This window comes from Anas platyrhynchos, chromosome 3 (genome assembly GCF_047663525.1).
Source record: "Anas platyrhynchos isolate ZD024472 breed Pekin duck chromosome 3, IASCAAS_PekinDuck_T2T, whole genome shotgun sequence".
Taxonomy (NCBI): Eukaryota; Metazoa; Chordata; class Aves; order Anseriformes; family Anatidae; genus Anas; species Anas platyrhynchos.
In genome coordinates, this window is record NC_092589.1 from 91,489,370 (window position 1) to 91,516,522 (window position 27,153).

Here is a 27,153-nt window from a genome sequence, read left to right on the forward strand (position 1 = left end):
AAAAAGTATCTAAAATCCACAGTTACTTCAAATTACATCAGATATATTCGCTTTACTTTTCCTCTACTGAAACTGATAAATAATTAAGTTTCCTGTGATATATTTGCATCATCTGTGTATTTATTATAGTCAGTATCTCTGGATGAGCTGATTGTGAGGAAAACATTTTTACTTTCAGACTGAACTAATTTTAATAAATGTATAATGCATTTAAAAATACATAGTACATTCATTATATATGTATTTTTTTATTTTCATTTGCAATTATTTCTGAAAATCAGCATACAAAGATACAAGAATCAAAGACTGACTTTAAAAAGGAGACTGAAAAAAAAGGGGGGGTGTAGGGATATGAGATGCCAAATTCTTATGATATTTTTAATTTGTGAAGTATTATAATTACATTTGAACATTTAAAATTTACATATTTAATAATACTTCTGGAAAGAGCATTATTTTAATTATTTAAAAAACTGCAGGATAAAAATCTTTAAAGTAGAGTTAAATAGAGTTTAATACAAAGTTTTGGATTTTCTCTTCAAAAACAATTCAATTTTGCCTTCTTTCTAGTAAAGAAAATCCTGCTTAATAAAAGAAAATAATAAGATTTTTTTTTTAAGATAATGGTAACTTTCTTCTGATGACTATGGAAAACCATGATTTTAGGCTTAGTTTTAAAATACTCTATCTGAATATAACAGCAGAAAGAAAAGACTTCTTGTTATCATGGTGGAGGCCAAAAGATGGATAACTTAAGAGTCACTAAAAGAAAAAAAACTTTACTTTTAATCTGCCAATGTGGTGAAAGTTCATAGTCTATCTAAAATACTATAATTAATAAAAGAGCAAAGCACATCAGTTCACAGTATGAAGGCAATGGTTATAGAAATGGTGATGTGTAAACTAGCATGAAAGCTGAAGTACTAAATCACATAGATCACAGTAAAATTTAGAGCAACTTCAAATATAGCATACAGAAACAACAACAACAAAAACACAACACGGTTTTAGCAGAACTGGATGATGAGATATTCTCATTAGAACTCTGTGTTCATAACCACTGCCTGTATCTTACTTTCCACTGCTGACTTACAGCTTAATCCTTTATTCATGGGTTTCTTTAGTTTCAAATATTTATATGATTACAAATTGAATTACAAATCTTAACTGCTCATTTCTCATGCTGTCTTTCACACCTCTTGAAATTCTTTTCATTCTCTTTTCAGTGTTAGATGTAGTATACCTCAGTCCTCCACTGTTTCTACCCTTTCAGTCAAATTATTTCACAAGAAAGCAAAGATTAACTTCCCTCTGAAAAAAAAAAAAAAAAAAAAAAAGAAAAAGATAATTTCACTTATGTCCTCAAGACATCTAGAGAACTCCTCATTTATTACTTTTTTTTCAGGTACTCTTCTTGGTGGAGGTTAGAAGTCAGCCAATCAGGAGATTTCAGCAAAGTAGCCTACACATGAAATATCAAAATCCGAGTAAAAGTAATTTGGAAGCGTAGTTTTATAAAGAGTCAGTTCACGGATCCATATGTTGAAGAATTAAATTATTGAAAGATTTGAAAACAGAGTTAAGATCTGACTTGTAGTCCTCTTAGAGGCCAGCAGAGCAGCACTATCTTAAGAGCTGTTCAAGACTATTTCATGAGAAACAGAATACAAAACTAAGTATATATGCATATATGTGGTATCTGAAAGGGTATGTTTTAGTACAACCGGGCACACTGTGATCTTACATCACATTTCACTTAAGAAATACATACTGACAGGGCTAAGGCTGTGGTAGGTTTTATAGAATCACAGAATCATTAAGGTTGAAAAAGACCTTCAAGATCATCTGGTCCAACCATCCTTTATGTCACCCACCAAACCATGTCCCTAAGCACCAGGTCCAACCTTTCCCTAAACACCTTCAGGAATGGTGACTCCACCACTTCCTCCCTGGGCAATCCGATCTAATGCCTTCTGTTCTGAGAAGAAATGTCTCCTAATTTCTAACCTAAGCCTACCCTGTAATTAAAGGATTTTGAGGTTGAAACAGGTGAGGTATGTTATTCTCATTTTAATTCCTCACAGATTCTTCAGTGATGCATGTTTCCACATCTGTAACTACCTCATGCAGGTTTCTTATCATTTACATAGAAATTGAAGCTGAACAGCATATAAGTAGAAGTGTTATGAGACATTTCTTGTTTTATTTCTATCACAGCTGTTTAATGACTTGTATTATTCTCATATTTTACATAGGTAATGCAGTTCTGCTTTCTTTATCTGTGCTAGGCCTGAAGCAATCTTTGGAAGATTTTTATTTAATTATTTTTTTTTTTCCTAAGCTTATAGCTTAGATTCATTGTGAATTGTAAGACCAAAATTGTCTTGTAACTTTTCTAGAATTAATCCCTTATATGCTTTACTTAGTAACAGGGTACAACTGAGTGTTTAGGGTAAAGGTACATTAATCAAAATAAATATAATTTTCCTTTAATTTTGGGAAAGAATAACAGAGGATAACTGTTCAAAACTTTGCCATATTTTCTGATGTTTCCTTTTGTGTCTCACACAGGTATACAGAAAGCACAATGGTGATGACTTTTTGATTTTCTCTTTTATAGCCATATTTTGTATGATGTCGCCTTATGGTTTTTTTTTTTTGTTGTTGTTGTTGTTGTTTAATATTTATTCAACTAACATGAGGAAACGTGGAAAAAAAATGTTTCCATTTTATAATGTACTCTAATATCCAAACTTGGTACTATTCTAAGACCTGAAGTGTAGTTATTAAAACAAATTGCTACCCAAATTAATAGGTAGTGCTAGCATGTTAAAATCAATTTACCAGAACTGTGTTTGCATTATCTAGCTTCTGAATATTTTGTTGTTTCAGTTATGTTATGAAACATGCAATTCTGCATGTTTCATTGTTGTTTCATTCTTACATTGAAAACCCCCCTATTTTTGTTTTTAAAAAAAATCTCTATAAAAAAAGTATATTTATACTAGACTAGAAAGGCTTATCAGCCACAGCTTGCTATTTAGCAGCATGTTAACAACATATTCCAACAAATAAGGATATGCATAGCTTTTTACAGGAGAGCTGAAGACTCTTCTTATTGAGAATTTTCTTGGTCATGCTTAGAAAAATATTCTGTCAAGAGCTAGGAGAATGCCTGTATTAAATTTGAATGAATATTATCTGCAACCTTTTTTTGCTCAGTTTTAAATTTATGCTGGAAGGCGTAAAGTTAAGTCAAAGGAAATCTTATGTGTGTTTAAAACAAGAAAAACAGAAACTACCAACAAAGAAAAAAAAAGATGAGGAAAGTGATTGCCTATGCAGCTTGCAGCTACGAATAGTGTCATTCTAGCTCTCACCCTTCTAAGAGCATTATTCTGCAAATGCTGAGATGAGATCAAATTTTATCCGTCCATTGAAAGGCTGGGGTACTTGAGAAAGACTGAACATGCTGCAAATCAGGTTAGCTGTTCTCCCAGCTAGGAGTGTCTAAGGCATAGCAGAGTTATGCATAAAAACACTAACCTTAGTTAAAAAGAATAATTTTATAGGAACTTTTTAACTTTTGCATTTTAAAGAAGTATAATTTATATTTTTTTCTGGAACATTTTAAAATATTATTGTATTTTTTTAGATGATTTGAAGTCTGAAATAAGAAAAGAGGGAAGAAAAAAAAAAAAAGGCCATGGGGGAGTGGTGGATAAAAAAGAGCACACAGTTATTTCATATTTTATATCTATAGTGGCACCCAAAGGTATAAACCCTCTTTGATATTAATATCAGTTGAGTCTCTAGAAAATTTGATATTAATATGAGCATTCCTAGCCTCCATATTGTACATATGACATAACTTGAATTGTAAGGAAACTGGAATACAGACCCTTTTACTACATGTGCATTGGGTTTATGTGGCATGATTTTGGTAGCAGGGGGCTTCAGGGGAGGCCCCAATGAGAAGAGTCCAGCAGCTGCCCCATGTCAGATAAGGGCCAGTTTCAACCGTCTCCAAAGGGAGACAGTTCACTGCTGGCCAGAGCTGAGACAGGGAGTGACGCAGGATAGGCCTCTGGGAGAGCAGTTTTAAGAAAGGGAAAAAAAACCTGCTGGGCAACAGGGAGAGTGAGGAGTAAGAACTAGCCCTGCAGACACCAAGTTCAGTACACAAGGAGGGCAGGAGGTGCTCCATGTACCGGAGCTGAAGTTTCTCTGTGGTAGAGAGCGACTGTAAAGGAGCAGCAGAGGAGAAGAGCTAGTGACTGACCACAGTCTCCATTCCCTGTTCCCTTGCACTGCTTGGGGAGAGGAGGTGGAAGAGGGTAGATGGGAGGAAGATATTTCAGCTTATTTCCTTTTTTTTTTTTTTTTTTTTCTCACTTCTGTAGCTTGTTAGTAAGGCAATAAATTTTACGAATCTCCCTATGCTGAATCTGTTTTGCCCATCATGATAACTGTTGAGTGATCTCCCTGCTCTTATCTCAACACTTAAGTCCTTTCCCTTTGAGGAGGGGGAGTGAGAGAGGCGGAGCTCAGCTGCCCGCCTGAGTAAAACCACCACAACATGGTGGAAAGATTATCAGAGAAAGAACATCCTTAGCTTTGATGTTACAGTTCAAAGGCATAGAGAATGGTAGATTAGACAGTACCCCCAGAAAAGAGATAGAACCATTCATAGCACAGTTGGATAAGCATGTGTAATGTCGTGTAAGTTTTGTAACATGTTTTTGAGTTTGTGGTAAATGCTGTCACCGAAGTACTTGCATGTACAGATGCATGTATAATCAAAGATTTTATTTTGAGTCTGAGAATTAGAAAGTCATTAAAAGTTGAAGTAAAATCTATTTAATTGCAAAAGTTATAGCTTTTATGGTGATGAAGAAAGGAAAAAACTATTTTTTTAATTATTTTTCTTTTCACCAAACCTCTTTCTTGTGCCTAGGAGAGGTGGGGTTGGAGGAAGTGAGAGACAATCCTGAGATGGGGAAGATTCTAAAACTTATCTGAATTAGTATTTGGCTACCTATATAGTAAAATATCCTAATTATCGGGGATGTGGATGAGAACCTAAAAATATCCTAATTATAGGGATGTAGATGCGAACCTCATGAGAAGCAGATATAAAAAGAAGATACCGTTCAAGGCCAACGGATGAAGGAAGAACGAACAACTCGTTAACGAAGAATGAACAACTTGTTGGCAGGAAACAAGGCAAAGATAAGCAAAAAAGGCCTAAATACTGTCCAACAGAAGGTCAAAGTCCAGAAAGGTAAAAAGTTTAACCTCCTCTTCCTCATTGCCTTCATCCTGAAAGACCCTTACCCATGACCACCTTTGCACATTGCACACTCGCAACTGGAAGGAGCTAAGGGTGGGGAGTATGGAAATGAGTACTTGGAAGAGGTCTGCCTTTTGGGGGAAATTAATGAATATGTATTAGAGCTCATGTAACATGTAACAGTATACATGTATAAGATTGTGAGAGATGACCAGACAGGCGCACTTTTTGAGGGAAGCTATTCCCAGTGTGCCCGGTGCACCGCAATAAAGTATACCTACTTTACAACCCTATGGTTGTGGAGTCTTTTCCGCACGTCAATCCAAAGCAACTAAATATATTATACATGTGAGCAGATATAAATTTAGCAATAGTTATCGATAGCCACTACTTTTCCATTAGTTTTCTTTCTCTTGCTGGGTTTTACTTTTCACAAACAGCATTAGGATTTGATTTGACCATTTTGTTCGGCAACTACATGTTACAAAAATATTGAGAAAATTGAGTTTTCTTCCCAGAATTTGGCCAAAGATACAGGTAATATGTATCCCTATGTATGTGTATATTTATGGTTACCGCTGATATTGCAATTCCCTTCCCCCCCCCCCCCCCCCCCCCCAATTTGCAATCCTCTCTAACAATCTCCCAACAGTGTCAAATAAAAGAAAGATAGAAAGATAACAAAACAGAGTCCAACTCACATTGCATAAGAAATAACTGGATTTCTAAATGAGCAACTACTAAATCTCACCTACATTTACATTTAAGTTTTATATATAAGAGATTCTGGAAATACTTCATCGGGTATGTTTATATCTGCTATGGCAGTTCCTACCATGTATGTAACCTGGAGACAAAATGGGAGTCAGTCATCTCTCTTTGTATGATCTCCTGTAATGCTGTCTCCCATGCTGCTGCCTCCAGCTGGTGACATCTGTCCTCTGATTAATAGTGTCCTCTATCAGGACTGATTACTGGTCACACTGCTTGTTCTGGAAGCGGGAAACATGGGAAAAATAGTTTTTTGGGAGAATGGCAATTATTTTGCTTATGGAGAACAGGAATAAGGAGGAGATAGAATAAAGAAATTACCAACCTTCCTAAGATCTTATTTCTGAACTCCTGATCTACCATGTTCCTGTTTGGTGTTGAGTGTTACAACTTTGAATTCGAAAGCAGTAAAACAAACAGCTCCGTAAGAAGAAATCAGTGGATCTTAGAAAAATTATCTTATCCTTTGAGTCCAAAATAACACCAATTCTTTCTTCCTAAAAGGTAATCTAAAAGGATGTCTAGCTCTTTCCCTGTATGCTTTCTTCATGTTCTTTACTCTTTGTGTTTCTCAGCTTCAGCTGGTGACAACTCATCAACAAAAATGGTCTAAATCTGTTCCTGGAGACCTGAAGTAGATGAAAAGATCAATCACTGAAGCAGATGGAATAAGGATAGAGGAGTTCTTGGATTTCAGTTTATCTCTCTATATCAGTTAAGCAGTTCTGCTCCAAACCTTTGTGGCTTATGACACCTAAATCAGGAATGAAGAACTACACAACTTATTAAAGTTTGTATCCTTCTCTCTGTGACCGTGCCAGAATATTGCAGAAATGACAGAAAATGCATTGCTAAACTACGACCTGGAGTAAATATAACATATGTTGCAAGTGTATCTACTAGAACACAGGAAGTCCTAATTTAGTTGCTTAAACTTGGTTCATCAGTAGGTGCCCACAAATTTAAGGCCATTGGGATTTCTGGAAGTCTATTTGCAGTTTCAAACAACATAAATAAATAATAGCTGAATTTGGATCTCAGTCAGAGTGTAACCTCGGATTTAGTTCAGTTATAGTTTGCAGCTCAACGATAGCTGAAGAAGGAAGATCTGCATACATTCCAGCTTTTCACAGGTTCATCATAGTGTTGTAGGAAATACATATATATATATATTTCATTTACCAATAAAAGGCTCTGTGTTGCCCTAATACTCCAGGACCAAAGAACTTACCTTGGTCTGAGCTGGGTTTCGATGGTTTAAGCCCTGTGCTGGGGCCCAGTTTTAGCTGACCTGCATAAGCTTCAGCTCTGGGCCTGACCCCAGTGGGGAGCATTTGACAGCCCCTGTAGGGAGCTCCGGGTAGGGCTATGGCCCTCTGCTAGGCTGCAGCTTGCAACCTGGGAGAAGGAAGAGGATTGTGACAGGGAAATGTGAAAAAATAACCACAAGCAGAGCCCAAATTCCCTTTGGTTTGGTGCTGGACCTGGGGACCCTTCAGTCTCGCTGTAATATTCCATGACCCTTCTGCTTGAGGAAGAGTGGTTCTGTTGACCTTAAGACCAAGGTGAAAGATGAGCATAACACCATGGAAAAGGGATAGATACGCATTTTTCTTGTATAACAAATTAAATAGTGTTATTACCATTGGGGTTTTCCTGTGTTGGCTTTGACCGAGAGTATTGATTTTGTTACAAATGGACTAATAACTGTTAGGTTTTGATTAGACAGTTAAGATTTTAAATAAACTAGCAGTAGTCATTGTTCCACATAGATGGTCTATTACCTTTTTTTTTTCAAAAAAATTTTTGACCTGAAGCAAAAGTCAGATTTTGGTGAAATTTAAGTGTTCATTTATGACATTTTTAATATATCCTCCCTCCATTTTTCCCATTTTCCCCCTCTCCTCCCACCCCACAAGGGGAAAAATAAAATGAAAAAGGAAAAAGAAAAAAAAGAAAAGAAAAAACAAAAAAAAAGGGAAAAAAAAAAAAAGAAACAAGAAACAAGCTGTAAAAATAATTTTAAAAAGAAAATAAAAAATAAAATAAAAATAATAATAATTAAAAAAAAAAAAAAGAAATAAAGAGTAGGATGGTTTAAAGTAGACATCAGTGACAAAAATTCATGTGACTTTAGATTCTGGACCAAGGTCAAATCTTACTCAACATCAGATGTGATTAGCAGTGGCAGTATTTTGTGGTTTGGTTTTTGTTTTCCAGTCTGTAGAATGATACATTGTCTACTCTTATCATTTTTGAATTTGTTTAAATATTTCCATGCTGTAGCAGGCAAATTAATGCATACTCTTAATCTCATTGTTTCTTCCAGTAAATTTGGAGTATGAATAAAACCAACAGTAAATTCAGGGTTTAGAACACAGCTAGCCTATCCTTCTTACATTCCCAGTCTTGTAAGCAGATTCCTAACCACAATCACAATTTCAGCTAAAACCTTTATATTTCTTCTTTCATATATAGAACTATTCTTGGAAATCCACCAATCTCCCACCATCCGTACGTAAGGGAAACTGGTTAATCTCTGAGATCATGACTGCAGACTTTATCATATCTACATTATCTGAGTGTGAGTCTAGGTGAAAGTCTGAAAACTCGTTCTTCAGTTATGTTGCTTTTATAAGAACACACCAAAGGCAAATTCAAAAAGGTTAATATGAAAGTACTTTCCACAAGAATTACATGTTATTGCTGTTTGAAAAAAGTTATTTGTTCATGGGTGTTTACAGTTAGTTAAATGCATAGCTAGATGAATTTGTAAGAGAAGAGTGTAACAATGAATGTCTATGCCCTAATAGTAAGTGTCCTTTACCAATTCCAAGGAACAAAACCAAACAAAACATGTCCTAAACTATTTCCTGCGTATTTTATATTTTATTTGGAAATCTTTTTGAGTTTTGGAAAATCAATGAAGGGTTCTGTTGGAAGTTTATTCAGGTGCTCTGGACGGATTAATCTGGTTTGAAGCACAACAGTTTTGAATTCTCTACGGTTTTTGATTAATTAGCTTTCATAACGATAGAGGTTTTCTAGTTAAGCTTTTAAGCAAAATGACAGTGATCATGGTGTCTGTTTCTTTATCTCTTTTTAAAGAGATAAATCTTTTTAAAGAGAGAAAAATTCTACTTCGCAGTTTAATGCAGAACTATTCTGTCACATGCATCTAAAACCTTGACATATTCCTATATTCAGTTCTGTGCTCTTTGTTACTTAAACTTACGTGTTAACTTACTGAGAATTTCTGAAGTTTCAGCATGAAGGTGATATCATAGTAAATGAAATTTATCTAAAATAGCAATACCATTGGCTGTTTTGAAGAGTCGGTAATAGCAATCAGAATCCCATGTTTGTATCCAGGGAAGTAAATTTTTCAAAGTTGCATGAATATTTCAGCTGACCAGAAAAATATTTTAGATTTGTGTTCTACTTATTTCTACTTCATTACCATTAGAAAAAAAAAAAAAAAAAAAAAGTATGAAACTCAAGAAATTTTATAAAAAGAAAATTTCAAAGGTAATTGGTTTAATGTTATAATTTTACATAACTTTTAATATAAGGATTTTTCCCAATTTCAGATTAAAACAAACAAAAAAACCCACAAAACTCTAAAGTTTCCATTTACAATTGAAATACTAATTTTAGTAAGTGCTATCTTTCATTTAAGCTGACAAGATATTTTATACTAACTGGAACTACTATTTATTTATTTTCCTTCTGTTATCCAGTTAAAAAAAAAAAAAGTTTATAAAATAAACTTTTATAAATTTTTTTTTAAACATAGGTACTTTGGCAAGCAGATAAAAAATAATATAATTTTACCTAAACATGCATAAATATTTCTGGAAGGAGTAAGACAGAGTTTTATGGTTCAATTATTGCAAATATATTTATGTTACTGTTGGTACAGCTGAATGATGTTGTTATTGAGTAATATGCTGGCCGAGAAAAATAAAAAAGTTAAACAAAACAAAAACCTTAAGTATATGACTGTCTGTAAAATCATTTAAAAATGTATTTAGTTGGATGGATGAATGCAGGAATTATTTTGATATCAAAAACTGCAGACATAATTGATTTCGGTGAAGATACGGAAACCAGTTTTTGTTCTGCTAGTCTATCTGGATCTACTAAAGCAAAAGTCTTTTTTTTTAAACAAATTATCTTTTCATTGTAAATGTGTAGAAATTTTGACATGCTATCTTGGTCACTTTTTTTTATTATTTTATTTTTCTTTTTTTTTTTTCTTTTTTTTTTTTCGGGTACTCTAATGGAATAAACTTGTTTTACATTTTTGGAATGGAGGGTGTGGGAACAAGAATAGGCTATGGTATATGAAAAAGGACATCTCAGATATACAATATCACAGGTCTAAATAGAGAAGACGTATATAAACTTGATGAAAAGAAAATCCTTATCTATCTAAACATCCATTTTTGGCCTTTAGTATTTTTTTTCCCCAGTAGAAAACTTGAAGGGAAAGATAGAAGTGAGAATATCAGTGCAATTGTTACCTTAAAACAGAACAAAAACAAACAAAAAATCTGCTTTCCTTAACAATAGCCACATAATGTTAATTACAAAACAAACATTTTCCACCTGCTGAGATTTGTACTCTCTGGAAAATTCTATGGTGTTTCCATTATTTCTTCTGAAAACTCTGACTTTAATTGGGAAATCCTTTTTACTAATGTTTTGCAGGAAATGTTAACAGATGTATTTTCTCCCAAATGTTAAATATCAATCTATTTTATGAATGTACAAATGTACAAAACTATTTAGAACTGGTAATGCCTAAAAAAAAAAAAAAAAAAAAAAAGTTACTTGGAAGAAACTTAAGAAAACAAACTAGCACAAAAGTCTGGTCCCACAGGAGTCAATGAAAATGTTATCGCTTCATTAATTGAAGTGATATCTGACTTTGAGGTAATATCTGACTCTCATCCTTTTTTTATGGTGGCCGCTGCATATATAAATATTACTCCTACACCTAGAACATACTCATTTTCTTATATTAAAGATCAATCAAGTTGGATTTTATCATTAAAAATGGCATCAAATTTTAGTTTCATTATGTGTCTATGTTCAGTTTCATTTTTATTCTCTCATTAATTTACATAGATTTTCCCAAATCTGCAAATGGCACCAAAGTTTGCCACAGGATTATATTTTAGCTCCAAAATTCTGGACTCAATTTTTAAGTTAGCAATCATGGTAAATGTTTCAAATAATAAGTACTTTTTTTCTTGTGCGCTATATGTATGACCTATTTCTTCAGTTTCTGATAGCTGATGGGCACAAGTCTTTGACACCTGGCTCTGAGAACTCATGGGATTCACAGTCCAAGGTCTCACACTTCCTTTCACTAAACCTTATATATATACCTTATAAACACTTTCTTTCACTATAAATGGAGAGTGTCAGGTTATGAATGATGCAACAGACAGAACATCAAATAAGAGTACACTCAGTTCGCTAAGTGGCATGAAAGGTGACACTAAAACTTGCCATGTGGACAGGCGAACGGGTATATCAATAGTCATCATTCTGATCTGAACTTTCAATACAGCCTATGAAGATCGAAATTTGAAAATGAAACAAAGGAAGTTATTAAAACCCTATTACATACTGATAGTAGACCATTACATTGAACAATTCTGAGGTATCAGATTAGTGTAACTCTCAAACATTTTGAAATACAGCTTTAATAGGCATAAATCTAACTTCATTACTGAAAGGGTTGTGAGGCATTGGAATGGGCTGCCCAGGGAAGTGGTGGAGTCACCATCCCTGGAGGTCTTTAAAAGACGTTTAGATGCTAAACTTAGTGATACGGTTTAGTGGAGGACTTGTTACTGTTAGGTCAGAGGTTGGACTCGATGATCTTAAGGTCTCTTCCAACCTAGACAATTCTGTGAAATCAGGGATCCTTTGCATATAATGTAGGAGATATTTTTGACAGCTCTTTTGACATCTGTCTATTCAAGTGTTGTGAAGTTGAGATGATCTAAGACATATTTAGAATTAAGTATAGGAACCTAACATGTCTAATCACAGCCTTGGCACTCTATCCCTTTCAGGTTTAACTATATGAGTATGTGTAGAGATACCTATAAATTTGTTTGCTGCTTTCAGTCATAATGGAGCAGTGATTATGGCAGTAAGAAGCACATTTTATTTCGCTAGTGTGTACAACTTCATAATGACATTTTCCTATCAGAAATTCTTCTCATCATGATCTCAGAATCTAACCCCTAAGGCATTGTATACTGATGAACTTGGGAGACCACATGAATCTCAGCCACAGAGAATCTACAAGGAACAGTCCCTCAAATTAGGACCTTGAGCCTCATTCATATAAAAGCTGAATTGAGCCTTACTTATATTACCTATCTGCAGTATCTCATATAATTCCATGTACATAGGACTAATTTGGTATTTGGTAGTACTAGGGTGGTCCTAATTATCTATAAATTAACTGGAAATCACTGAATGCTAGAGCATTTAAGAGGAAAGTAATGAATAAGAGGGCACAGTAGCAAATAGCAAATACCTGCAAAACATTTGCAAGCTAATTCTATTTTTATTTTTACATTTGAATGATTACCTGAACATCTGATGTAAACATTTACAATGTACACAGCTACATTCGAATTAGTCAGCCAGACTCTCCCTATACTCAGCAGAGAAAAACTGGTACTTTTAATAGTATTGTGTTCTTTCCACCCAAGAGCAAATATTTAAAATCAGATAGTATACTCACGTGATCTGGGGAAAGATCTTTATATATGATTGGCAAGAGAAACTGAAACACAGAAGTTATCCATTATGAAGAAGTGAAAGTGAAACTAGGGTAGACAGAGGCTAGTGCTTATTTGTCAATTTCTGTAAAATCACACATATATGATGTCTTCTTGAAAGCAAAACTGAAGTCAGGATTCAAAGTTAAACGCAAATCCTCCTCCCCGTTGGAACTTTCAAGTACCTTTGAAAATACCTTTTTTTTTTTTTTTTCTTTTTTTTTTCTTTCCATAGCTCTCATTTCACCTATATGCATTTAAATGTAAATTTGCCCTCATATTACTAAGGAAGGAAAGAGGATATATGCATCATTTATAAATACCCTCATGATGTATTCAAATAGTGCACTGGTAAGCACCAAGTTAAATCTTGGAAAGGCAGCTAAGTGACTAGACAGATGGATTATGAGTTCAGAAAGTATCTCTAATTCTAAAAGGAAGAATGACCTTGAGGGAAATGAAGAAAAACTATGAATAGCACTATATATCAACTCTGTGCAGACTGCCAAAGATGATCCTAGAAAGGTATCACATGCTGCTTAATGAGAGGCATGATAGGTACATGAACTGAATGGGTTAGGACAAAGGATCCTAAACCACACACAGTACATGCACTAGTGGGAAAGCAAGACTCCAAAGTTCTATATAGCTGGGAGCTGCTCTTCCTCCTGAATACCTGATATCACTGCTGCAAGTATTCTGCAGTGACAGCTGGCTGTACCTGACCAAAAAAAAAAAAAAAAGTTCACAGATGACAATAAACACTTGAACACTCATTTCACAGAAATAAAACATCAGCATTACTTGCGCCATCCTGGCTAGTTCTGCAGTAACCCAATTTCTGAAGGACATCTGTAGATAAATATTAGATACTTATGCTCTTATTATTCTTGCTTTTGTTATTCTATGCATAAAATTATCTGTAAGCACACAGGAGGATCTTATATTAAAATGATGGAAAATGTTTAGGAACGAATACGAATTGCAAAGACTATATTTAATTTTCTGTGATACGTATGCTGTTCATGCCCATAATATTGTCCTAGTTTCATAAGCACTCTTAAAAGATCAGATATGAAAGTACAAAGAAAGGCTTGTGTGGCTGAAGGCTTTTGTTGTTGTTTTCAAGCAATCATTGGTCTAGTAAAATGTGTTACTGTTCCCCCAAACCCTACCATGCTATTAAGCCATCACTTACGTAAGTACATAACCAAAAATAAGACTGTGTTATTTTATTTTGTCTGGAAATTCGTATGTCTCATCTTTGAAACTTAAACATGGAGCTGTAGACTAGATTTAACCTTTCTGTTCCACAAAAACTTCCTTCATGCAGTATCATATGCATTAAACTTCCTTTTTTAACAGAGAAAAGGTTTGTTAATTTTTAAATAAGCTTTCTTCCTCTGAATATTCTTGCGCTTCATTTCAGTTCCACAGATTTATCAGCAGTGCTGATGGTGACAGTACTGGAAATGCCGTTCTAGTCATAACTGCCAGCTCTAACAGATGACAAAAGCAGCAACTTTTTTGCTCTGTCAGTACAGCAACAGCAGCAGATTTTTTCTTCAGCTGTAGGGAGGGTTTATTATATATTTAAAGCATATATTCACTGCCCTGTCAAGGGCTTTCATAAATTTGGCTTCAGCAGTTCTACTCCAGCTGCTATCATCTACACCAAAGAGACTTTACTTAGATTTGCTGGACATCTTTATAATTTCAGTACTTGACATAATGATGATATCCCGAAGATCTCTACCATATATAAGTTTCCAAGAACATACAAGTTCTATCCTATATAAAGAAAAAATAATGCTATAGCACTTTCTAAAGGTATAATAAAATATAAAATAAAATAAATATTTTCACACACATATTATATGCAATACATATTTATTCAACAAAAAGGCCACGAATATTGGAATTACCTGCCAGTCATTGTTATTTAAGTGGGTAATACACAGCTTCACATTTAAACTAGATTGGCACTTGCAGATACTGCTCAGAAGAATGCATACAGTGGGATTTCTAAAAATAGCAGTTTCTACAAATAGTAGCTCTATGAATAGTCACAACCAGTCTTTTCTGTTCATTTGCAAAAATTTACTTCTAAACATACTGAGGCAAGGATGCAGAAGCAAGCATGTAGAAATTATTTGAAATTTGTGTTTGAAGTTTTGTTATCCATTGGTAGCTCTTTAGCAATCAATGAGTAAATAACACAGAGTAGTAGCATTTTAAAGACAGCATGTATAGGACACCAAAATACGGTTTTGATAATAAAAAGCAGACTTTGTCCATGATGTCTTGGTGAAACAAAGGAGGTTCAACAGCCTGTTTATTCCTTCTGGGAACAAATACCAAAGCAGTTGTCTTTAACAGGCAAGATTCTGTGTGAAAGGGCGCTCACTGACCTCTTGACTGGTATTGGGCAACATATGGATGGAGGCATCAGAGCAGCAATGGTGATGATAAAGGACTGCAACTGGCAAATGAAACTGTACTAAGACTCTTTTAACCCCTATGGTGGATAGAGACAACAAACTAAGAAGCCACACTAGATACACTAATGCTGATATATTGATTGGGGTAGGTGGTCCCTTTTTGTTTTACATGGGTCTGGATAGGTCATAAAAAACAGACTGTAAGCTTTTGGTGGAATGCTGACCCAAGTCTTCTCCTTAGGAAAGGCACTTTGGCGCTTTTCAGAGGAACCACATTATTAGGGTGCAGTGCTTATGGAGCTTGCTTCTATATAGAAAATAAAAAGTATATGCTGTAACTGCTAGATACATTTCTACTGGGAGCTATAAGAATCTCACTCAGGACACCTCCGACTATTTATTTCCAAAGATTTGATGGAAAGCAATGAGAGGTAAAGGGAAGGTTCAAGTTTGCATTTCCCATACAAGTTTATAAATCTCTAAGACTGTTGCTTGAAGAGAAGGGGGACAATAATCTCTGTTGCTGTCTTTGTTGAAACTGAGCCACTACACAGTAAGTATCTAAAGAATTGTCTAACCAAGGACAAAAGTCCTAAGAGATATCTTAGCATGAGCCTACTGGCTCAGGCACTTGCTCAATGAAGAGATTCCTTACTTAGAGATTCTGCCTCTCTGTTCTAGCTTGTGATATTTGACTGTAACATGTTGTGTTTTCTGTGTAGTGGTATCACTTTACTGTTATAGCCAGGGCTCAGGCTTCTCCCTGGGAAGACAGGAATTCACATCCTGAGAATACCACAGAGCCCAGGTAAACTTTCCCTGCAGAAATGCCTTTGGCATCTACTGAAAAAAAAAAAAAAAAAAAAAAAAAAAAAAGGATAGCACCAGCAGTGGTTTTAAAAAGTGGATCCTGCTTATTTCTAAAGAATCCAAGTATAAGAGGTAACTGCCCAAAATTCAGCCCAAATTTTAGAGTCATCTGGAAACTTTACAACAGTTTGTTTTATTTACCGTTTGCTTGTTCAGCATGCTGACTTTTTTTGATCCTACTCAGAGATATATAAATCTTCCTAGTTCTGTCTAGGGAATCTGGGCAACTGACTCATTTCAAAATGTAGTGGGAGCCATGCATTAAATTCCTTTAGTTTTTGGAGCCATGTATTTAAAAGTAAACAATGCCTGCTACTGCATTTATCTTTTGACTGACTAGAACAGTGAGATACAATAAATAAACTGTAGAAAGGGAAAATTCATTCTGACTACAGCATGCAGGCACCACAAGAACTTTCTGCTTAAGAATATAATGTAATAGTATTACTAATAATTAATGCATTTGATTATTTAAAGGGGAAATGAATTTAAATGACTTCTGCATTTTATTTTGCAAATCTTTTATTTTAAGTTACCTGGCCAATAGATGTACATATCCTAAAATAGTTCTCTGTGACAAAGACATAGCACTGAAATGAAGAAATTTCATGAATGAAATTCAATTTCATTCAGATTTCAATGGGTAAAAAAAAAAATCAGGATAAATGAGAATGATGAGATCAGTGGAAGGGAGACTCCATATTGAACATCATAACTAAAACTGAAGAGTTATGGAGTATTCCTATTAACCTAGAAATTTTACTATTTCCTAACTTTAAGTATGACTTGTGAGGCTACAAGGCTTACAGTGAATGAGAAAATTTTATTTGCTTATATTACTTTTCTTTTTTTTACAAGATGTTTTCAAAACAAAGGCATCTATAAAAATCAAATATACCAAAGCAAAAAGGATTTTTGTTTATTTACTTTATTTGTTTCACTTTTGTAAATTTGTTTTTGTAATTTCTTTTACTTTGTTTATTTATTTTTGTTTACTTTATGTATGTATGTATATATGTATTTATTTATTGCCAACACATTGCAGAAAAGAATCTCAATAACTGCCGGTGTTACATCTATACAGAGACATCATTAGTCCAAACTACAGATGGATTAAATTTGCCTACTTCTTTAGAAAATAAGAAGTAAAGGAAAGCTTCTACTAAGCTAGAAATATACCTTCTGCTTTTACAGTAGAAGTGTAGAAGACAGAATTAATCATTTGAAAAGTTTAAAAGTCACAGAACTAAATTCATTATTCTATTTTGCAGGGGATTTCAAAGAATGTGACAAAATCTGTGGTTATGGAATGTTCCATTTTTGTATCCTTCAGAAAGTTATATGTACTGTAAGGAAAGGGGCTTGGTCATAAAAATACCTTGTGCTAACTTATATAAATAAATAACAATAAGAAGAGTTTCTCTACAGTATGAGAAGGGAAATTAACATTACCTGAGCTACTATTTCACCAAAGGATAAAATGAGAGAGTGAGAAGCAGCAAAGTGTCTGGCAGGTACTGTGATCAAGTAAGGAATCTGGATTCAGTTCCTAGCATGGTAAAGTATTTTCATTTTCAGAAATCTATTAAGGGCATCCAAAAGAACCAGATTAATGTAATTGGCTTGAAAATATGATTGACATAGCTCTTTGAACTCAAAAGCCTGTGAGGAGAAAGGGAAGTCTGTTGCCAAAACATGAATTTCCCAGTTGACTGGTAGCTTTAATAATGATCAAAAATTAAAATATTAGTCTAAAGACCTTGATAATTAAGAAGAAAAATGTGATGTTTCACTAATCAATAGAAAATAAAAAATGTCTTATAGAAGCAGAGCATGACAGAAGGTGTCTTGCTCACATAGAATATTGTCTATAATGTTCAAATTTGTCATCAGAATGTAAAATTATTCAACATCTGTTGTATGTTTTCTCTTAAAAATATCTATACATGGGCTTTTTTGCTGCAGTTTAATAATTAATGTTATGAAATAGTTCTACAGCACTGGGCAAAACCAAAGCTTTTTGGTTGTATGCCAGCAATGCCATAACCTTAGCAATTCATTTGAAATGTGTGTAGATATCTTGGCTTGACAAAAATCTGCTGTGTATTTGTAATTATGTCTCTTCACATTGATTCAGACACGATGATGGTCCAATGACTGTATTTATAAAAAGAATGTTTTTTTCCTAATGACATCTACAGAAGCAGAAACTTATGTGAAAATAAGACAAAACTTTTAATTTACCCTGTCAATCACATGCCTTATAAACATAAACTATAAAGGAACAGATATGTTTTCTTTACATATTTCCTATACAATTCTATATTTCTTACAGAATTTCATACATAGCTTAATGACCTATTGGGCAAGTTAGCTCTAGCATTAATGGACTGTTAAAAAGTTCTTGTCACAGCAAATGCTAAAAAACCTGTTACTGTCAGTAGGTCCAGTTTTCATCATAAGTCTTAGAAAAAACATTTTTTTTCCCTGAGAAATTGAAAGTCTGTTTTTCACGTTTCTGAATTTGTTAAGTATTAATTATCAAACTAATAACATTTGCTGCATTGACTGATTGCTAAACAGTGAAAAACAAAATCAAAACCAAACTATCTAACTTGTACTAGATATCATCAAATGCCTCGTATGAGCTGAGCAGTCATGAATTGATATGGCCATCAAGCTGAGCAAGAGTACTTTTATTGTGATAAGATGGCTTCATTTTTATCTCTTGGGTTTTCCAGAGACTTCTGTCTCTGGACAGCCTTCTGTCCAGTGAAGGCACTCTTATGCTAGACTCAGCAGAGTTCTGTTTCATTTTCCATTTGTTAATCAGCTAATAAAGCTATGAGAAAGAAGCATACATTATAATTTCTTCAATACCAGGAAGACAAGTCTTTGTCTCTTTTTGTCTCTGGAGTATTACAACTCAGAGGTTTTTCTGTTTATAGATTTGTTTGGGATATAGATACAAGCCAGATGCTTGTAGTAGAATGAGATAAAATAAAGGTGGAGGAGGGACAAAATCAAGCAAGAAAATATATCACCAAGGCTGAATGCACCCATCTGATTTCCCTTCTTTCATCACTAGTATTTGTAAATCAAAGTTCTGGTATTTTTTTGCAATTACTACTGAAAGATAACTAGGATAGCCACACCACCAACATTTCTGTGCTGCCTGTCCCTTCTGAAGAGCCTACAGCCAGTCATTGCAGCACTCCAGTCATGGAAATGACTGGAAATGTGGTCCCACCGCATTTCAGGGATAGCAACCAAGTCATAGCTAGCCTGCTGCACCATGACTTACCGCTCCTCCTGTTTGTTACGTATGCTGTATGCATTAGTGTAGATGCACTTCAGCTGGGCCATTGCCTGTTCCTCTGGCCCTGACATTGTTCTCCCTGGCACACCTCTAACAAGCCTTATTCCCTCCCCATCCCCTTTCCTACCTAGTTTAAAGCCCCCTCATTGAGCACTGCCAGCTCCTGTGCTAGTGTCTGTTTTCCCCTTTGAGACAGGTGGGACCCACCTGCAGTTAGTGGGCCAGGTGCCCACTAAAGCGCCCCGTGGTCAAAATAAATAAATAAATAAAATTCTGTGTTGGCACTAGCCTCTGAGCCACCTGTTTATCAGGTGGGCTTTCCGTGTCCTCTCTGTACTCCTCCCTGCTATTGTAGGGATGGAGGAAAGCGTGACCTGTACTCCTGTTCCAACTACTAATTGTCCCAGTCCCCTAAAGTCCTGTTTGATAGCCTTCAAGCTTCACTCTTCAATATCATCTCTGCCATCCTGGACTATCAAAAGCGGATAGTAGTCAGAGGGGTGAACCAGGTTGGGAAGCTGAAACAAAACACACAAAGTAAGTGCTGTAATGACTTATTTGTATATCAGGTAGGTCTGACACTAGTTCCCTTCTACATGTCTAAGGTAACTTCTATCTGCTAGTAAGTACAGAAGCCTTTGAGAAAGCTATATGTTGTTTGAATGCATCTTATGGCCTATGCAATATGAAATATCTGTTGTTTTCACTTTCGCTTTAAGCCCTGTTCAGTCATTTTTGACAAGGTTGAGGGCATGTCTTCAGGTGAAGTGTTAGTTTAAGATGGGAAGAAATAAACAATTTTAATAATACCATACATCTAAAAATGCTTTCAAAAATACTGAAATGCTTTCAGTATTACTATTATCTGATATTTGTATGCCTATGAAGCTGCTTCTGTAAATCTCATCCCATTTCTAAATAATCTCAGTGTAACCATAGCCCTGTACAGAGTGTCTTAATGTCATGGACAGAAAGCCAAGATTAGAGAATTTTGACTGAGGCTAAGACCAGGCATTTCACTTGGTAACAGATGTGGATCATGTTGAAAGAAAGAAAGACAGAAAGAAAGAAAGAAAGACCAAACAAAGTGGAGAATATGGGGTGGGGGCAGAGGTGGGGAGAAAACTAGGACTCAAACTTTATTTATTAATGTATTTATGAAAGCACTTTAAAAATATGAAGCATCATGCCAGTATTTATATTAAACATGTCAACCAGGTATTTAATTGTATATGCAAGCAGTTCCTCTATACTTTAGGTCTATTCATGGAGAATTTTGTAATGTTTGTAGCATTTACATTTGTTTTTGACTGAATAGGTTCCTCTAATTACAATCCAACAGCATTGAACTGATGGGCTCTGAAATGTTAAACCGTGTATGACCACACACTGGAAAAGCTCTGAAAAGCAAAACCAGTAAGTTTCTCCAGGAAGGATAGGTAATTCTGGTTTGTAATTTTTCTGTACTAACAGTGATATTTTAAGATCTATTTACTGTAATTAGTACCCTGGATATCTAGCTTGTTAAACTAGGGTGAAACTTATCTGATTTAGCTCCAGCATTGGTACATCATTTCTTCAGACAATGTGTTGCTGTTATGCTTTGTTGTTTCTTGTATAAAGGAGAAAATGTGGATTTTAGAAAATATCTGTTGATACAAATCACAATTAATTGTGAAATATGCAACAGATGGCAAAACTTATAATCATTCTATCAGACTAATAGTATACTGTCTGCATTTTGGAATTTGCTTTTCCCAAAAGATGCTGTTGGGCTGAAGCCATACTGACAGCTGGTATGTTCCTAATGTAGTTAGCTTGATATACCTCATCTATTAAATTCTGTGCATTTTCCAAAATAACAGATGACAAGTGCAATTGACCACCTGGGAAAAAAGCATCTTCAGTAGAAAGCTTAGAGTTATTTTTTCTTTTTTTTTTTTTTTTTTCTTTCTTTTCATTTTTTTTTTTTTCTTTTCTCTTTCTTCAGTTGTAGAGATATGTGCTGCTTTTCTATTTTGGGTGACATTATAAACTACTAGACTTCTATTTGCCTTCCAAAAGTATGGTGTTTTTTTGTACAAACATAATGATCAAAAATAATCTTGGGACAACTAACAGATGCTATAGCTATCATCCTTTTAGAAAACTATGTCATGCTTATCAGCATGCTTCTTCAAATGTGGTATTTAGGAATCACATTGCACAGAATGTAAATTGAATTATCAGTCTCAAGCAGTATCACTCTAAAATGAATACAGAACGTATCCTACAGGAAGCTGTATAAGATTTAGTCATTTACAAGAATCAACGTTTTTCTCTGCAACAGGCAACATACATATATATATGTATACATAAATATATACGTACATATGTACCACATACATATATATGACATATTTATATGTATATATACATATAACTACTGGACTTTGTGTGTGTGTTATGAAAGCATCATTGCATGCTATTGATCATCCTGTTTTGAAGAAAGAAGGGAATGAGAACAGCTTAAAGTTTTGAAAATATGCATCGTAAAGTTAGTGTACATTGAATGTGATCTAAACTTGTTCAAATTCAAAGTTTTCTGAAATTACTATAGTTGTTTTCATATGTTGGTTGTCAGTTCTAAACTACCAACTTGATGATGCATTTATAAATCTTTATAGCCTTTAGTCTTTATTTTGTGATATCACATCTAGAATGTCTGCATAGTTTTTCATTAGTAAGGCTATTCCATCCCAAAGTGCAAATCTCTACTACTCAGCTTCTCAAGCTATTTCCATTACATAGCCAGCACAGTTTTCTTGGAGAAGGATTTAGGAGAATATACAACACACTGTAGTGGTATTATAGATTTGAAAAAAAAAAATAAAAATAAAATAATAATAATAATTTCACCAAAGCAGTGCCTAGTGAGCTGCTGTTTCTTGTATGGAATGCTGGACATAAAAAGAAAAAAAAAAGGGGGGGGGGGGCAGGGTGGATGGTGTACTTCCCTTTTTAAGGACCCATGCAGAAGCAAGCTGCCAATTCTACTCATTTGTCAGGGTATGATCTAGAAATATAGCAAAGAAGAATGCCAGGGAGATCAGCAGTAAGGCATACAGTCAGGGTCAGGACTATGAGTTACAGCTAGCTATGGGTGGGTGTGATGGTTTTACCCAGGTGAGCAGCTGAGCTTCATAACAATCACTCTCTCACTCCCCCTCCTCAAAGGGAAAGGGACAGAAAATACAGTGAAAAGGACTCAAGGGTTGGGATAATGACACATGAGATCACTCAACAATTATTGTGACAGGCAAAATAGGCTCAGCATAGGGAGATTAGTAACATTTATTGCCTATTACTAACAAGCTAGAGAAGTGAGAAACCACAACAACAAAAATTAAAAACATCCCCCCCTTATCCACTTTCTTCTACATCCTCCCCCCCAAGTAGAGTAGGGGAACAGGGAATGGGGGCTGCTGTCAGCCCCTAACGCTTCATCTCCGCCACTCCTTCACTCTCTGTCCCTTGCTCCATGTGGGTTCCCTCACATTGGAGCTCCTCAAGAACTGCTTCCACATGGGTCCATACCACAGGGTCTATCCGTCAGGAGCAAACTGCTCCAGCATGGGTCCCCCACATGTGGGCAGCATCTCCCCCCCAGATCCCCTGCTCTCCACAGGCTGCAGCTCCGGCCCGAGGCTCTGGCCCGGGGCCTGCTCCTGTGGGGCTCTCCATGGGCCACAGCCTCCTCCAGGCCACATCCACCTGCTCCACCGGGGGCTCCTCCATGGGATGCAGCGTGGAGATCTGCTCCATGTGGGACCCATGGGCTGCAAGGGGACAGCCTGCTCCATCAGGGGCCTCTCCACTGGCTTCAGGGGAACTTCTGCTGTGTGCCTGGAGCAACTCCTGCCCTCCTTCTGCACTGACCTTGGGATGCAGAAGAGAACTAAGCTGGTTCTCACTCCTCTCTCCTAGCTGCTGTCAGTTTTTTCCCCTTTCTTCAATCTGCCCACCCAGTACCTCTCCCAGACTCAGCTCTGGCCAGCATCAGATCCCTTTTGGAGCTGGTTGGGGCTGGCTCTGCTGGGCTCTGCTCCCAGAGGCCATTCCTGCAGCCCCTGCTGCTACCAAACCCTTGCCATGTAAACGCAATACAGTGGGGAAAAATTGTCTTGGATTATGTGATTGGTGCAGTTAGTGCTTTCTGAAGTAGGAAAAGATGCTTGCTTAACTGGGAGTTAGGCCAAGGACACTTAATGAAGGAAAGACTGTATAAGAATTCATGTACCAATCATGCAGTAGGTTGTTGATTTTCATTCTGGAGGGTCAGTCAGAGCTGGTGTTGATGAAATGGAAACAAAAGTCGTCTGTTGAATCCCATTTGAGGTTTAAAACCAGAAATTATGCCAAGGAAGAATAAAGTCTACAAGAAAGGGTTTGGGATAGAGAAGGAGAGAAGAGTAAGATGTTCTGTTTTTCAGAACTCAGTTTCTTTGTTACTTGTAAGTTTCCTTAGGTAGATTTTTGCCAATTCTTTCATGTTTCAAAACTTTTTTTTGATTTTCTTTTCCCCGTAAAAGATAGTTAAGATAAAAAAATCTTTGGGAAAAATGATTTTACTCTGTATTTTAGAAAGTGAATGGAACTTGCAGGAAGGGAGAAGAAGGAAGCAAGAATAGTACTGTAACAATCCAGTATCACAGAAAATAAAGGAAACAATCAGTAAACCAATCAGTAATCACATGAAATCGCAGATCTTTTACATAACTGAAGTGCCAAGAAGGCACTTTGGAGGAATCATTGTTACAATTATGACTTTAAAATGATGATATTCTGTTTTATACAATCATTGTTCTGGATCCTTTGCTTTGTTAGAACCTCTAGGTCCAATACTTAAGAGAGAAAAACTTCTTGTTTGCGTAGAGGCTGAGCACAGAGTTTGTGCAGAAGCACTGAGGCAAGTAGTCTTGCTTCAAAGAACTATGATAAAGGATTTATGCATACCACCACCTAGAAAAAAAGCAATCACTTGCTTAGTAGAATTCTCAATAGCATGAAAGCTATGCAAAGTTGTCTTTTTGCTGTAATTGTTGTTTTTTGTTATTTTTTTCCACTCAAATGGTAAACAGAACAAAAACATTTCAAACATTTTCAAAAGAAAGTGAAAACTATGTCTTATCCTTTATAACTATGTTTTGGTGTCTAAAACCTTCATCAGAAGTAAAACAGAAAGAAACTGTAATTCTTTGCTGAGAACATTTACTTCCCCAATGATAATGATTTGTGATGGAGAGAAATTGGTTACTAGAAGAGTTGCTTTTAGCTTTTCTCACTTTGATAGTCATTTCTGAAAAAGGACTATAGTTATGAAGTTGACATCTATTAAATAATTAATTTTTGTAATGAGCTAGACCATCTACGGTGAGAAAAACTGGTCTGAGGGCCTGGAGGATAAGCAATTTCCATGTAAGTGAAAACAATCGCTTTCCCTGAATTAGTTCATCACCACTCACCTACTCAGTCTTTATCTGGACTGTTTTAGAACTGTATCTTGTACTTGAGAAATGTTGTCAAAACCAACATGATTCTGGAGGAAAAAAAAAATCAAAAGATCAAAATCAATAAATAGATTAAAACAAACAAACAAACAACAAGAATTATATCTATGCAGTCAGACTATTGTATGTTTATTTATTTATTTATTTTTTATTTCAGAGACTGGACCATATCTGTGCTTTCTAACTGATCTCTTTGTAATATTACTGTGGAATTACTGGCAAATATAGCTTGGTAATTACACTTTTAAAATATCAAAATTTTAACCATGTGTTTCTGTCCTTCTAAGAGGATGATATACACAAGTAAATACCAATAGAAATAAGAAATGTATAATATGGTTTTGAATAACTCTGCTCATTCATTATATTAAAAAAAAAAAAAGTGACCATTCCCTTCTGTGAATATTTCTTTAACCTTTTACTCAAGCTATGTCGACACAGACCCAGAACTCATATGACACTCTCATTATTTGATGGATATTGAACAGATATGCTCATTTGTTTTACATTTCCCTTGACAAAGGCTGTGGCAAAACTGCCTGCCTGGTTCCTCATTGTCATGCTTTCTTCTCTCCATTCACTGCAGCATTATGCAGTACTCTTACACTAAAGCAATGGTCTGAAATATCATACTTCTCTCAAAGGATATCTTTGTTAAAGGGCAAAACTCTGTTTTACTACTTCTTACCATTATCTGAATTGACTGATACAATGAAACTTATTATGGAGAGTGGGAATGAAGTGTGGTAATTCAGGTGAAATATTTAATATATTTCTCCATAATTTCAGTCCTTCTCTTGTATAACTTTATTATAAATTGTAAAAATATCCAATAAACACCCCAAAATATTTTTGAAATATGATTAAATTACTGTATGTCTTTTAAACTATGACTATCATCCTCTGAACAAAGGATAATTTTATTCAAAACATATTTTAATAACTGTTTGTTATTAAAAACAAAAAAGAAATGTACCTTTTTTTATTCCTGTTTTTTTGTTGTTGTTGTTGGTTTTGTTGTTATTCATTATGTTCTATCTTTGTAATCCTTGTAGGATACATGTCCCTACAGATTCGTTTTATGCAAAATAACATTTTTAATTGTTAGCTGAACACTTCATTTTATTTTTTCAGATCATTTTCTAGATAAGTAAAAAAAAAAGCATAATATTGCATGAGAGTAATCAAATAATATAAAAAGTGGCCTTCTTCTCTCATTCGTATCCATTCAATACTAGGAACTTATTCCAGTGAAGATAGATGTAGGTTAAAAATGATTTCACTGAACACTGCTGCAAAAATAAAAAACACCTAAATAGGAGTGAGAATGGAATCCGATCCACAGTCCCTTAGAATTAATACCCTAGTATAGCAAGAAGTGTGCAGGCATTATGGAGACACTCAGATAATATGGTGAAGACTGCCAATATGTGAATCTATTGATGATGAAAAATATTTATGCATTAGTGCTGACACCTCCCCAAGTATAAGTATTATTCAGCAGGTTTATGAGTAGAGGCTCTAATAAGTTATTTAGTTTGTACCATCTGATTTTTCCCAGCCATCCAGCAAAATGGATCATAACTGCATTGCTATTACTGCTATTGCAATGATGTAGATATGGAAAAAGACAGAATGAGAAAACATGTAATAGTTATACTTTTATGGCTGTCAACAGGCTCTCAGATCCTTTAATGAGGAATTTAGTATACAAACTTGGATGAATGGATGGCTAGATACATGGACTGTTATTTATCTCTGCTTGAAACATAGCTTATTGTGATGAAGATTAAAGTTAAAATGCACATACTTCACCCACTGGGGGAATTTTAGCAAAATATAAGTATTCAGCCAAGCAGAAATAAAGAAAAAAAAAGGCTTATTTTCCTATTTAAAATCTGTTTTTGTTTCCCTCTAGCATAATGACACCATTGCAAAGTGGGCACAATAGAAATCTGCATATATTACAAAAGAACATTTGGAATTCTTATTTAAATCCTGATGATTTTCCTTCCTTATGAACAAATAATTTGGGCCTAATGATTCACTGCATTGCTCCAGGTTTTCTGATTTTAAATTTCTGATTTCCTATAGTGTG

General features: G+C 35.1%; 1 long non-coding RNA gene across 1 annotated transcript; it reads left to right on the plus strand.

Annotated features, from left to right (window-relative positions):
• The first annotated feature begins 19,755 nt into the window (after positions 1–19,755).
• On the plus strand, positions 19,756–25,503 carry LOC140002025 (uncharacterized). Its single transcript, XR_011807881.1, has 3 exons — positions 19,756–20,043; positions 20,825–20,922; positions 25,213–25,503. It is a non-coding gene; the product is annotated as an uncharacterized lncRNA (long non-coding RNA).
• Positions 25,504–27,153: the final 1,650 nt, after the last annotated feature.